Below are 14,307 nucleotides of genomic sequence, written 5' to 3'. Positions count from 1 at the left end.
ATCTAGTAATTGCACTACTAGGTATTTACCCAAAGGATACAAAAATACTGATTCAAATGGATACATGCACCTTGATGTTTATAGCAGCATTATCAAAAATAGCTAAATTATGGAAAGATCTCAACTGTCCATCAACTGATGAATGGATAAAGATGTGGTAAATATATACAATGCAATATTACTCAGCCACAAAAAAGAATAAAATCTTGCCATTTGCAACTATGTGGATGGAGTTAGAGAGTATTATGCTAAGTGAAATAAGTCAGTCAGAGAAAGACAAATATCATATTTCACTCATATGTGGAATTTAAGAAACAAAGCAGATAAACATAGGGGGAAAAGAGAGAGAGGCAAAACAGGAAACAGATCTTTTTTAAAAAGTTTATTTTGAGAGAGACAGAGATGGGGAGGAGGGGCAGAGAGAGAGGGAGAGAGAGAATCCCAACCAGGCTCTGCACTGCCAGCAAGGAGCCCAATGCAGGGCTTGAACTTATGAACCATGAGATCATGACCTGAACTGAAATCAATAGTTGGACACTTAACCGACTGAGCCACCCAGGTGCCCCAACAGACTTTTAACCATAGATAACAAATTGAGGGTTGCTGGAGGGGAAGTGGGTGGGAGGATGGGCTACATGGGTGATGGGAATTAAGGAGGGCACTTGTTGTGATGAGCACTGGGTGTTATATGTAAGTGATGAATCACTAAATTCCACACCTCAAACTAATAATACACTGTAGGTCAACTAACTGGAATTTAAATAAAAACTTGAAAAAAAACCCCACAAAAGAAATCCTGCATATTGGCTGTCTGATGATCAAATAGGCAAACACTTTGCCTATTTGCCACATTTTCCAAACCACTATGAACCGACCCAGAAAATCTGATGAAGAATATTAAAAGATATAGGACATAAAAAAGAATAAAATATTGCCATTGGGACAACATGGATGAAATAAGGACATTATGATAAATGAAATAAGTCCAAAATGAAAAGATAAATACTGTAAAATCTCATATGTAGAATCCAAAAAACTACACAAAAGACAAAAAAAAAAAAGAATAACAACAACAAAATAAACAAAAAGGAGAACAGATTGGTGGTTGCCTGAGGCTAGGGATAGGGGATGGGCAAAATGGGTGAAGGGGGTCAAAAGGCACAATACATGAATAAATCATGGGGATGTAATGTACAGCCTGGTGACTACAGTTAATAATACTGTGCCGCATATTTGAAAGTAGCCAGGAGATTGGATCTTAAAAGTTCTCATCACAAGAAAAAAATTCTGTGTGGTGACGGATGTTAACTGGACTTATTATAGAGATCATTTTGTAATATACACAAACCTTGAATCATTATGTTGTACATTTGAAATTAATATAATGTGTGTCAATTAAAAAAAAAAGAAAATGAAATTAATGACCAAAGGATTCACTGGGAAGAGTAGCAAGATTCACTGGGTAGTAGCAAGCAAGAACGTGTCCTGGGATGCCTTGGTGGCTGAGTTGAGCATCAGGCTCCTGGTTTGGGCTTGGGTCATGGTCTTGTGTGGTTTGTGGGTTCTGGTACCATGTTGGGCTCTGCTAACAGGGTGGAGCCTGCTTGTGATTCTCTTTCTCTCTGCCCCTCCCTCGCTTGCGTGTGCACACACATTCTCTGAAAATAAATAAAACTTTAAAAAGTTTTATTGTGCAGCTCTTCTCAGATAGAAGGGAAAGGGCAGGGCTATAGCCTGTGCATGTGCCCTTTGGTAGACTTTGTTTAAATGATGAGGTGATGAGACTAGGTATTTGACATCCTAGAAGACATTCATCCATCAGATGTTCACTATGTGCAGGGTATTGGCCAGGTCTGTGCCTTTGGTTCAGTATGCAGTCTGTGCATTGAATAAAGAGTGGGTGAGAATGGTGGTCTAAAATCCAGGCCAACTCCCACCTGCCAATGGTGAACTTGTGGGGGTTGTTACTACCCACAGGGGCCCCTGTGTAATGTTCACCCAAAGATTAGTAGTGGTTCTGCTTGAACCCCAGAGCTTCTTGAGAATGATCATGTACAGCTCTTACTCTCAGGGTACTTTTAGGGTAAATCCACACATTGTCCCTTGAGTGGGGACAGAATGTGTGACTTTTAGAATATGGTGAAGGTAAGGGATGTCACTTCCTTGATCAGGTAATGTTATAAAGTGAAGTGAAGGGTTTGCAGAGGTAATTAAGTTCCTAAGTCACTTGATTTTGAATTGATCAAAAGGAGGATTATCCTGGGAGGGCCTGACTTGATCAGCCATTAAAAAAGGGACTTGACTCTTTTGTGCAGAGAGATGCTCCCCTGCTGGCATTGAGGAAGTAAACTGGTTTGTTGTGACTGCCTATAGAGGGCCATGTGGCAGGGAAATACAGGTGGCCTCCAAGAGCTGAGGGCAGCCAAAAGGAGCTGGGGATAGCTACCAGCAAGAAAGAAACTGGGGCCCTCAGTTGTAAACTTGCAAGGAAATAAGTTCTTCCAAAAACTTGAGTGAGCTTGGAAGAGGAGTTTCATCCAGTAGAACCTCCAGGTGAGAAGGCCAACATTATAAGAGCAGTGGAGGACTGATTCATTTGTGACCCTTGACCCACAGAAACTGTGATAGTATAATTATGATACAATAAATGTGTATTGTGTTAAGCAGCTAAGTTTGTGGTAATATGTCTTTTTTAAATGTTTATTTATTTATTTTGAGAGAGAGAGAGTGAGCAGGGGAGGGGCAGAGAGAGAGGGAGAGAGAGAGAATCCCAAGCACGCTCCACACTGTCAACGTAGAGCCTGACATGGGGCCCAAACCTATGAACTGTGAGATAATGACCTGAGCTAAAACCAAGAGTCAGACACTCAACTGACTGAGCTACCCAGGTGCTGCTATAGTAATAGTTTTTACAGCAAGAGAAAACTACACAGGTGATGGCAGGAGAGGCAAAGTTCTGGGTATGGCAGTGGTGATGGCTGCTTTTTGTTTGTTTGTTTTTAAATGTTTTTATTTATTTCTGAGAGAGAGAGACAGCTTGAGCAGGGGAGAGTCAGAGAGAGAGGGAGATACAGAATCCAAAATAGGCTCCAGGCTCTGAGCTAGCTGTCAGCACAGAGCCCGACAAGGGGCTTGAACCCATGAACTGTGAGATCATGACCTGAGCTGAAGTCGAACGCTTAACTGACTGAGCCACCCAGGAGCTCCTGATAGCTGCTTTTTTGGTGAGGATAGAATCTCTGATTAGTCCTGGAAATTGTTTTGGAAGCTTAATTAACTTAACCTGATTTCTCCAGTTAAGTACCCGCTAATAAATGCTAATAGATTTCACTTCTGCTTCAACTAATCGGAGAGGAGTCTGTAATTTTACTAAAATCACTAACTGCTATAAGATATAAATTCAAAAGGATATAAATTCTCCTTATGACTCAGCTTCAAAACCCCTCATTACTTCTAGACCCACAAATGTATTCAAATCCCAGAATGGTCTCTGGTTGGGGAGTGGGGCAATTACAAAGTGCAAAATGAAAGAAGAGTTGAAGTAAGATTTTGCTAATTTATACTGGGGAAAACTGGGGAATATATGTGGAAATAGACTCTGATGGTTGGACCAGGGAGGAAGTAAGATAAATTAGATCAGGCTGTGTTAATTGATATGGTCCCTTTTCTCAGGATTCTTTATTAAGCAAAAAAAAAAAAAATTTTTTTTTTAAACCATATAGTTGTTGAAGACACCTGTCCCCAGCAGACCTGGGTATAGGCATGGAGGACTTCGTGAGAGGGAGACACAGAATCCGAAACTGGCTCCAGGCTCTGAGCTAGCTGTCAGTACAGAGCCCTATGCGGGGCTTGAACCCACGAACTGTGAAATCATGACCTAAGCCGAAGTCAGATGCTTAACTGACTAGAGAACTTCATTTCTAACCTTTTAGATCTTTTAGATTTGTCCATGATTACCCCCCCCTTTAGGACCATCATTACCTCTATGCTTTTAAACACTGAAAACATTATTTTCCCTAGAAATTATGGTACATGATGTCTATTATATTTTTAGGGAAATCAGAAAGCACCATTAAGGGGATAAAAGTAAACCTTGGGGTGGTATGCTGATTCTGTGGCAGAAGACACCAAGATTGAGTAAAAATGTAGATAACTGAGAAAGTGAGAGATTCTCTGTGGTGGTATCACATTGTCACAAATGTATATACAGAAGACAGTTGACACATGAACAGAGGGCATTGCCATTACTAGCTTGTAGCCAAACGCTGGGCAAATTCACCCTTTGCCTAGTTTGAATTGCATGCTAAATGAGATCATTATCACTGCCTGCACTCTCTTCTATACTAATTATTAAGCAGTATTTGAGTAAACGAGGACAGCGAATCTCAGCCCTTATTAAGAAAGCAGTAGAATAAAGAGTGCAAGTCTCTTCTATTCTGTCTATAGTATTCCTATGTGGCTTATAAAAGACACTGCACAGCTGACTGCTGACTATTGACTTTTAAAAGTACTTCCATTGATAGCTTTTGCTTTGCCAGACATGAGGACGATATTTCAAGAATTCAGCAGGTTAAAGGTGACTGGTTAGCTAAAGGTGACTTGGCTTTTGTATCCTATTTTGGAAAGCCGGTCAAGTATAGAGTTCATCTTCATGTGAGATGGACTCTATTATGCAATTACTGTCCAGTAAGGGTACCTGAATTCTCCTGCATACTGTCACAACCTGATAGGATGAGATTTAGATATGACCACTTTCAAAATAAGCTGATTTGTTACATTGATAAGATGATAATTTCCTCTTTGGAAGAGGAAGCCAAGGGCACTTGTAAATTATAATGTGCAGAAGTAGTCAAGGCCCTTTAGGGTCAAGGCCAATCAGGCAAATATCCAGGAATATCCCAGGTTGAGGCCTATAGGGACATTTCACAAATAGTAAAGAACAAATTACTGTCCCTTCTGGGTCCCACTAATGAGAAAAAGATACTAGGTCTTGTAGAGCTGTATAAATTCTGGTGGACACATATACTGCATTTGAGTATTCTGTCCTTTGTAGGACAGAGTGACTAGAAAAAAAAAAGACTAAATTCAAATGAGCTGGAACAAAGGAAGCCTTTGAGGATATGTAGAGGGTAATATACAAGGTGAACCTCTGGGACTATATAATCCTAACAGTCCAAGGATTTTATATGTGTCTACTACTAAAACTCAGAGACTGGAGTTATTAGTAGAAGTCTAATTCTGACACTAAATGGCAGCTATCCGTATTTTGAATTAGAAGATTATGCTATAACTTGGTACAAACCATTTGAGACACAGTTACTAGTATGCTCTTAAGCTCTGGTGGAAACAGGTCATATGGCTGAAGGACAAACAATTACCAAAGNATCCATTCATCTGTTGATGGACACTTAGGCTCTTTCCATGTTTTAGCTATTGTGGAGAGTGCTGCTATCCAAAGTATATATTTTGATATGAGTAATGTTAGACATTCAAATAAAGGGATGTACAACAAAGTTCCTTGAAAAATTTTAACATTATACTTATGAATATGCTGCAATGGAGCAAGTGCGTCATATTCATGAGCAGGTAGCCTTTCTCTGCCTCTAGGATCAATGATAGAACACCCTCTTCTGTTTGTGAGTGACCTGAATTGTAGGATTCTCGCCTCACTGACATGTAATAGGCTGCTGGCTCCACCAGTGGGAGCTCCTGTACTGGAAAAGGACACTTATGGAAGTCTGCTGCTATTTTCCCAGTGGCTAATTTGCTGTTAGCCCGGCAGCAAAGGTACAGACATTTTAACAATATTTGTTTCCTCAGTACATGAGCATAGGATGTCTTTCCATTTCTTTGTGTCATCTTCACTTTCTTTCATCAGTGTTTCGTAGTTTTCAGAATACAGGTCAAAAGACCTCTTTGGTTAAGTCTATTTCTAGGTATTTCATTATTTTTGGTACACTTGCAAATGGGATTGTTTTAATTTCTCTTTCTGCTGCTTCATTAGTGTTTAGAAAAGCAACAGATTTCTGTACACTGATTTTGCATCCTGTGACTTTACTGAATTCATTTACAAATTCTAGTAGTTGTTTTGGTGGAGTCTTTGGGGTTTTCTATACATAGTATCATGTCATCTGCAAATAGTGAAAGTTTTACTTCTTCTTTATCAATTTGGATGCCTTTTTATTTCTTTTTGTTGTCTGATTTCTGTGGCTAGGACTTCTTATGGTATTCTGAATACAAGTGGTGAAAGTGGGCATCTCCTATGATCCAGTAATCACACTACTGGGTATTTACCCCCAAAATACAAAAATACTAATTCAAAGAGATACATGCACCCCTATGTTTATTGTAGCATTGTTTACCATAACCAAATTATGGGAGTAGCCCAAGTGTCCATCGATAGGTGAATGGATAAAGTAGATGAGGTATACACACACACACACACACACACACACACGAATATTATTCAGCCATTAAAAAGAATGAAATCTTGCCCTTTGCAACAACAGATGGAGCTAGAGAGTATAATGCTAAGTGAAGTAAGTCAGTCAGAGAAACACAAATACCATATGATTTCACTCATATGTGGAATTTAAGAAACAAATGAGCAAAGGGGGAAAAAAAGAAAGAGACACAAAGCAAGAAACAGACTTTTAACTATAGAGAGCAAACAGATGGTTACCAAAAGGAAGGTTGGTGGGAGGTGGGTGAAACAGGTGATGGGATTAAAGAGTACACTTATCATGATGAGCACTGATTAGTGTATAGAATTGTTCAGTAACTATATTGTACCCCTGAGACTAATATAACAGTGTATATTAACTATACAGAATTAAAACAAATTTAAAAAAGAAAAAAAAGGTAAAGGTAATTGTGCACAATGAGTTGAACTGAAAGCAGTGCATAGAACAATATAAAAAGAACTGAATCTTGCTCTAGATCAAAGTCCTAACTGATATAAAATGCTATATAAAAAGTGTGGGTATCACAAACCCTTAACCCATAGCCAATGGCGCAAGGGGTGTTGCTAATAAATGTTTAATGGATGAACAATAAAGAATACTATATGTGAAGAACACAACTGTGGAAAGCCTGTGGAATTTCAGAAACAAAATTAAAGTAGATCGTATTGATGCTCACCAAAAGAACCCAATTATTGTTTCCGAGGAGAATTGGGATGCCAAGATGATGCCTTGGTCCATTGCCTGTAGGTAGCTACTTGGATACACGAAAGGAGGCATAGTCATGTCCAAATCATACAACGATGAGTTTACAAAAGCATATTCCACTGTCATCCACCAAAGTCACTAATGTGGAAGTTACTAATATAATTTCCTGAATGTTAACAAGAGATAAACAACTTGAACTTGGCCTTGGGAAAATCCCCCAATAACAAAATTGACCCAAAGCTGACAGGTGAATTGCACAGGGTCACTGCTAATGTTTCTGAAGGATTCAAAAGGATTTAAACAAAAATAGACACCATTTCTTACTCTTTAACAGAAGCAGCAGCTTTAACACCGTTAAGGTCCTGGAAATAGCCATTTTACGTCAATTTGGAGCCACAACCTATGCCTCATTGGATCAAGGAACACATTTCAACGTGACTATTATACAAAAATGGGTCAAAAGAACACTTAACACCTATGGAGTAGTGACTTAATTGAACAACTAGACTGGGAAATTTAAACATTTTTATTAAGACATGGTAAGATCATAAAGGGGTTCCTAGCTCAATTGGGTGAATGAATGTATGCCTCATAAGAAAATGAAGAGTGGTAAATGTAGAACCCTTTTAAAGAGAAATCTGGACATTGGAGGGTTTTTGTTGTCATTGTTTTTGTTATCAGCTCCAATGTCCCTGGCCTTGGACTACATTTGCATGTTTGAGAAAGGGGATGTAGCTTCCCAAAATCATCTATCTGCTATTCTTTTGAATTAGATTGCATTTATTCCTAAGGCATATCTGGGTTGAATATTGATCTTGCCTCATGCATCAAAAGTAGAATTGATTGTAAGTACCACCCTATAATATCTTGTGATGATTTACCTCCCCAACTCTAACATCTATCTCTGGGAATAGAGAAGGAGAGGCTTTGATGAGGTTCCTATTGCCACCTTGTAAGATTTCTTTTTTTAAAATCATTTATAAGATGCAGCATCTTCCACCCTTTTATTGTCAGCCTTTCTGTACCTGATATTTAAGGTGCAACTCTTTTAGGTAACATTTAGTTGATAATCCCTTTTAGTAAGAGAACTTAGTCCATTTGCATTTAGCATGATTACTGATGTAGTTGGATTTAACTTCCCACCTCACCACTGTCACACCTGCTCTATATTCCTTTTTCCCTCCTTTCTTGCCTTCTTTTGGATTAACCACCACCCCCTCCCTTTTTTTTTTTTTTAATCATTCCTTTCTTTCCTTTCTATTAAGAGGCAATCTTTTACTCTTGTTTTAGTTGTTACCCTGGATATTACTGCATGCATCCTATAAATTAGTACTTTTACCACTTCCTGGGCAATATAAGGATCTTTGCAGAGTTTTAACACTTTTTACCTGCTCTCCAACTTTTTGTGCTGTTTTTGTCATGTATTTTGATTATGTGTGTGTGTACATGTACGTATATGTATATGTGTATATAATCCTTAAGACATTATTTTTTCTATACAGTTGGATATTCATGTAAATTTACATGTTCAAACTTTCAGCGGCTCTATTTCAATAATTCCATTAATTCACTCCTCTATTTCAATAATTCCGTTAAGGAACATATTCCCTCTATATAAGGAAATCTTTTCAGTATTTCTGTTGTAAAAGTACACTGGTGCTAAATGTCTTTAGCTGTCATTTGTCTGAAAATATTTCCCTTTCAATTTTTTTTTTTGAAATGGCAGACTTTTAATAACTGTTTTTATTACCAGGTTAAGTCATGAAGTTACAAAGTAATTAGAAATTTTTGAGAGTATTATTGTTTTTTAAAAAAGGGCTCATTCCTTATATACGTAATGTCTAGTATTTCGTTGGCATACCACTGTTCAAAAGGTCCTGGCCAAAAACATCCCAAAACAAAACACTCAATCCAATGTTTTAAGTCCCATTTTGTTAATTAAGCTTGTGTGCCTATGAGGCCTCCTAAAAGAAAAGACACACAAAATTAAACAATGCTTAAGCTGTCAGCCAGATTCCAGACAGGGAGACCGAGTAGAGTTTTTTCTGGGTTACTCTATTTGAATTATATTCAATTACTCAGCACAATAGATCCCTAAAAAAATGAAAAATCAACATGGTAAGGAGGTCACTGCATTATTTGGACTGCATGTCATAATTATATTTAGCAAATGCAGATAGCCACAATAAAAATAGCCTCCATCATCTGTAGTTTACGAAGATAACAATTCTCCATCTGGCTTTTTATTTTTGCTGGACAACAATACAGAACTGATGAACTATAAGTAATACTGTTTTATATCATAAAATACTATATTTTTTCATTTATGTTTGTAAGCGCTTGCTGTTTGAGTCAAGGTTAGGCTTGTTAAATGATTAAAGGGAATTTTATTACAGCAGCATGTACTTATATCATTTTAAGAGAATAAAATGCATAGAAGAAACAGCTTTTATTTTTTTTGTATTCTGTAAAATTGAGTTATTTTGCTGATGTGAAATAATAATAACTAATTTTAGGACAACACTACCTTCTGAAAATGTCACACACCTACTTTTTAAATGCATCAAAATTATAGCATGTTCCATCTCAGACCTGGACAGAGTAAAATTATGCAAACAACTGATTGCTCAGCTGAAACAAAAGGTAATTAACATGTTGGGAACAAGCTGGGAGCTGGGAGCATATAGCTAGATGAAAAGGCTTTTTATTTAAAGGCAAAATATCCCAAGTGGCCCTCTGGCACAGGCAATTTCTACTTTCACATTCATCAATGCATATGTGATCTCCCACCATTAATTTCTTCCTTTTTAAATGGCTGATTTGGACTGACTTATTAAGAATGATGTCCTTAAGAGAGAACTCTTTCTGTAAACATGTGATAGGTTTGCAGAAGCTACAGGTAAAGAGGATAGTGAAGAAGTCAGATATGTTCTATTTATTTGAAGGTCAAACCAGCTACACTGCACACCCTGAAGACTTTCTCAATGGTGCTGACATAGGCAGCTGTTTTCAGGTTCAATCCTAGGTTATTCTTTGTGGCTGTGTACATGATTTGCCTGGCAGAAAACTCCACAGTGTAAGATAAACCAGAATGTACAGTGTCTTTTCTTAGATACTCTGTTTTGGAACCCTGACGTGGATACACCGGGAAAAGTTTGATAGTGCTTTCTAAATTTTCTTTCTAAACTATCTTGAACAGACATGAGAAAGCAGTAGCTAGAATCTCTTTCATATTTAAGGTCAAAGAGCCATAGCTGACTACACACACACACACACACACACACACACACACACACACGAAATTTAAGCAGGTTCTACTTCAGCATGGAGACTGAGGCTCAATCTCTGGAGCCTGAGATCATGACCTGAGCTGAAATCAAGAGTCAGATAGGTGAACCGACTGAGCCACCCAGGAACTCCATGATTTATATTCTTTAGTCACTCAGAGTAAGATACTGTCACTCCTTCAGCATTTAGGAATAAATCAGGAATAAACATAATGTTCCTCTTCAGAAAAATATTATCAGCTTCTAGAATTGCTGGTTCATTGGAAACTTCAGCAGTGATCTTGGCTTTCATTCAGGGTGCACTAGACTTGGTTACCTGCTTATCATTGGCAGTAGGGATGGGTATGCCAGTTTGCTGGCAAGATGCTACCTTCCTAGGGCTTTGCCTTGGAGAAACCCAGAATTGATTCATGTTGTAATTTTATTTAAAAAAATTTTTTTAAAGTTTATTTATTTATTTTGAGTGAGTAGGCTGGCACCGAGAAAGAGGGAGACAGACTCCCAAGCAGGCTCCACACTGCCAGCACTGTCAGCACAGAGCCTGACGCTGGGCTTGAACGCACAAACCGTGAGATCATGACCTGAGCGGAAACCAAGAGTCCCATGCTTAACTGACTGAGCCACCCAGGTGTCCCGATCCATGTTGCAATTTCAAGTCTTATAGTTCCTTTTGGTCAATGCCATCTGGATTCCACATGCTCCCATATATTCACCAACACCAACACATTTAGCAAAATTATAACGTAAATATAGAGTGCAAAATTGCCAAAGCCCTAAATAACAAATGTTTTATTTCCAAACCCTGGTGTCATTCCAAAAATGCTCATGAAAGAAGCTTCACTGAGGAAGTTTTCAATCCCATGTAAAACACTGGCTAGTAGCAGAGATGTCAGTGGACGAGACCCTGACTGATGGATTTACCAGGATAGCATGTGCATTAATTTGCATACCCTATGATGCTAGCATAGGTGTCAGCAATCTAGGACATCTCTCACTCACATTGCCCATGTCTGAGGAAGGCACATCGATGCCAGGACCAAGAAAGCCCATTTTTTTGTTAGTTCCATGGTGAACCCCCTTGTAATCTTTTCCCAGTTCCTTACTGGTGTAGTTCTTGGGATTAATCTTAACACTCTAGCATCAGCACCCCCAAGTGGCACATCAACCACAGCACGGGTAGAGTCATAAGGGAAGCCAAAACTTATACTTTGCCCACATTCACATCTACACTGTAACGGGAGCGTGCAGTGCTGGCTGGGCTGAGCCCCGTAGCCCCAGATGACTTCTGGGGAGCCGTTGTTTTTCGGGATGCGGACGGGCAGGCTGAGCACATGGTTGCCGGGTTTAATGATTCGCATGATGCCATGCAACCGGTCCAGCTTCTCCTCACTTCTCTGGTCCTGGATGTGTGCCGCCAGTCTGTCCTCCAGGATGCTGGCCTCACGGTCGAAGAAGCTTTTCCAACACCTTGAAGAGGTAGGGGCTGTCCTCACAGCCTGCTGCCTCCTTGCTGTCACGTGGCCGGGTGGCTGCGCAGGCCCGCGCGGCTGCCGCCTTTTGTGGGGCGGCACCAGCTCTCGGAGGCCCAGGGGAGGGTTGCCTGTTAAACTTCCCGCCTTCCCGGAAGTCTCCTTTCCTCGCACCGCCCACCGCCTGACGGGAGGAGTCGGATGCACCCGATGGCTCTTTGGAAGGCAGGCCCGCCCTGGCCAAAAGACGGAGGCGCTTAACCCAGGGCCCTTTCTTGCCCCACCCTTGGGTCGTCCCTGAATTCAGCCCTCACCGGCAAGCTCGGGGCGCTCTCAGGCCTGGGGCGCGCCCTCGGTGGAAAGAGGGCTGCGAGCGTTGGAGGCGGACCTGAGGCCGTGCGGGCCTCGGATTCTGAGGGCCTAGATGTTTGGAGCCTGAGTTACACTCTGCGGGACCCTCACCCTGCGGAGAGTGACGCGGAGGCGGGGAAGAGAGAAGGAAGCCAAACAGGACCCCCTAAAGCCCAAGCCCCAAGTCCAGGCCTGGGCCACAGTCGGCTGTGCCTAAAGGTGGTGCTGGTTAAAGGTATATTTGTCCTTTGTCTCAGTCTGTTTTTAAAATTTTCTTTGTCTTGGGTTTTCAGTAGTTTATTATGAAGTGCTGAGGTGGGGTTCCTTTTGTGTTTATCCCGCTGGAGGTTCGTAGTAGTTATTAGGCAACTCTCATCTTCAGACCCGCCATTAGGCTTTGTGATGTGCATGTTCTGGAAAGTATACTTTACGGCAGACTTCTCTTAGGTTCAGGTACTAAGGGGAGACTGCTTGCTGTTCCACTTTCCAGCTTTTTGCCCTAGCCCTAAGGATGGTAGCTATTTCCTGTAATTACTACTTCTGTGTCACCATAATGTGTCCTTTTTGCTTTTTTTTTTTTTTTTTTCAAGTTAGTTAAGGTACTGCGTAGTCTTGGCTTTAGGAGCAGAATTCAGTGATGTATCTCTTACATATGACACCCAATGTTCATCCCAACAAGTGCCTGCCTTTATTCCCATCACCCATTTAACCCATCCCCCTACCCACCTCCCCTCCAACAACCCTCAGTTTGTTCTCTGTATTTAAGAGTCTCTTATGGTTTGCTCCCTCTTTCTTTTTATCTTATTTTTCTTTCCCTTCCCCTGTGTTCATGTGTTGTGTTTTTCAAATTCCACATAGGAATGAAATCATATTTGTCTTTCTCTGACTGACTTACTTTGCTTAGCATAACGTACTCTAGTTCTATTCATGTTGTTGCAAATGGCAAGATTTCATTCTTTTTCATCACCAAGTAGTATTCCATTGTGTGTGTGTGTGTGTACACACACACACACACACACATATACGACATCTTCTTTATCCATTCGTCAGTTAATGGGCATTTGGGCTTTTTCTATAATTTGGTTATTGTTGATAATGCTGCTGTAAACATGGGGGTGCATGTGCCCCTTTGAATCAGCATTTTTGTATCCTTTGGATAAATACCTACTAGTGCAATTGCAGGGTTGTAGGGTAGTTTTATTTTTAATTATTAAAAATGTTTATTTATTCTGAGAGAGCATGAACAGGGAAGGGGTCGAGAGAGAGAGAGACAGAGAGAGAGAGAGACTCTCAAACAAGCTTCACACTGTCAGCACAGATCCTGATGCAGAGCTCAAACTCATGAACCATGAGATCATGACCTGAGCTGAAATCAAGAGTCAGACGTTTAACTGACTGAGCAATCTTTAATTTTTTGAGGAACCTCTATACTATTTTCCAGAGCTAAAGTCAGGTGCTTAACTGACTGAGCCACCCACGTGCACCTGAAACTTTTTTTGTTGCTTTAATGTATTCTGCTTATTATTTTCCTGATGTTATGACAAATTTTCACTCCTGGGGTTAAATTCTATGTTGTAAAATTTTTAGTATGTTATGTTCATTTGTTTAGATTTTGTTTAGGAAGGAGTTAAAAAAAAACTGTACCTTTTCTGTCACGTAATATGTGCATTTGTATGTTCACACGCCACCATATTTGATAAAATCCTAAATATTCCTTTTTTGTAGGAAATATTTTTGGATGAGATGGCTTTTTCAAGTCTGGAGAATAGCTATGTTGAAATTGTACATAGACTGTGAGACCATCTAGATCACAGGATATCAAAAATGAAAGGAGCCTTCAGCATTTTCCAGTTATGCCTTATTATCTATAGGGGAGAAAACTGAGGTCCGTAATGCAGAATAACTTAGTCAAAGTCAAAGTGGGTTCGTGACCTTATAATTCATATTTTTTTTCTAATCTACAGTGCTGTTCTCTGAACCAGACTTGGACATCTGATCACTATATCCCTCTACCCAGTAAGAACCGATAAA

At 39.8% G+C, this 14,307-nt stretch overlaps 1 protein-coding gene and 1 pseudogene across 1 annotated transcript in view; one reads left to right on the top strand and one right to left on the bottom strand.

Moving 5' to 3' along the window:
* Positions 1–10,104: 10,104 nt before the first annotated feature.
* Positions 10,105–12,686, bottom strand: LOC144222959 (glutamate dehydrogenase 1, mitochondrial-like; annotated as a pseudogene).
* The window catches only part of LOC144222709 (olfactory receptor 5BS1-like), a 146,205-nt gene continuing 144,033 nt past the window's right edge, over positions 12,136–14,307 (top strand). The window contains 2 exon segments of the mRNA XM_077753276.1: positions 12,136–12,511; positions 14,241–14,307. The gene's annotated coding sequence lies outside the window, so the exon portion shown is untranslated.

The sequence above is a fragment of the Crocuta crocuta genome, unplaced genomic scaffold (genome assembly GCF_008692635.1).
Source record: "Crocuta crocuta isolate KB4526 unplaced genomic scaffold, BGI_CrCroc_1.0 scaffold30, whole genome shotgun sequence".
In the NCBI taxonomy this organism is placed as follows: domain Eukaryota; kingdom Metazoa; phylum Chordata; class Mammalia; order Carnivora; family Hyaenidae; genus Crocuta; species Crocuta crocuta.
Note: the sequence above shows the minus strand (reverse complement) of the source record. Positions and strands in the feature narration are given on the sequence as shown.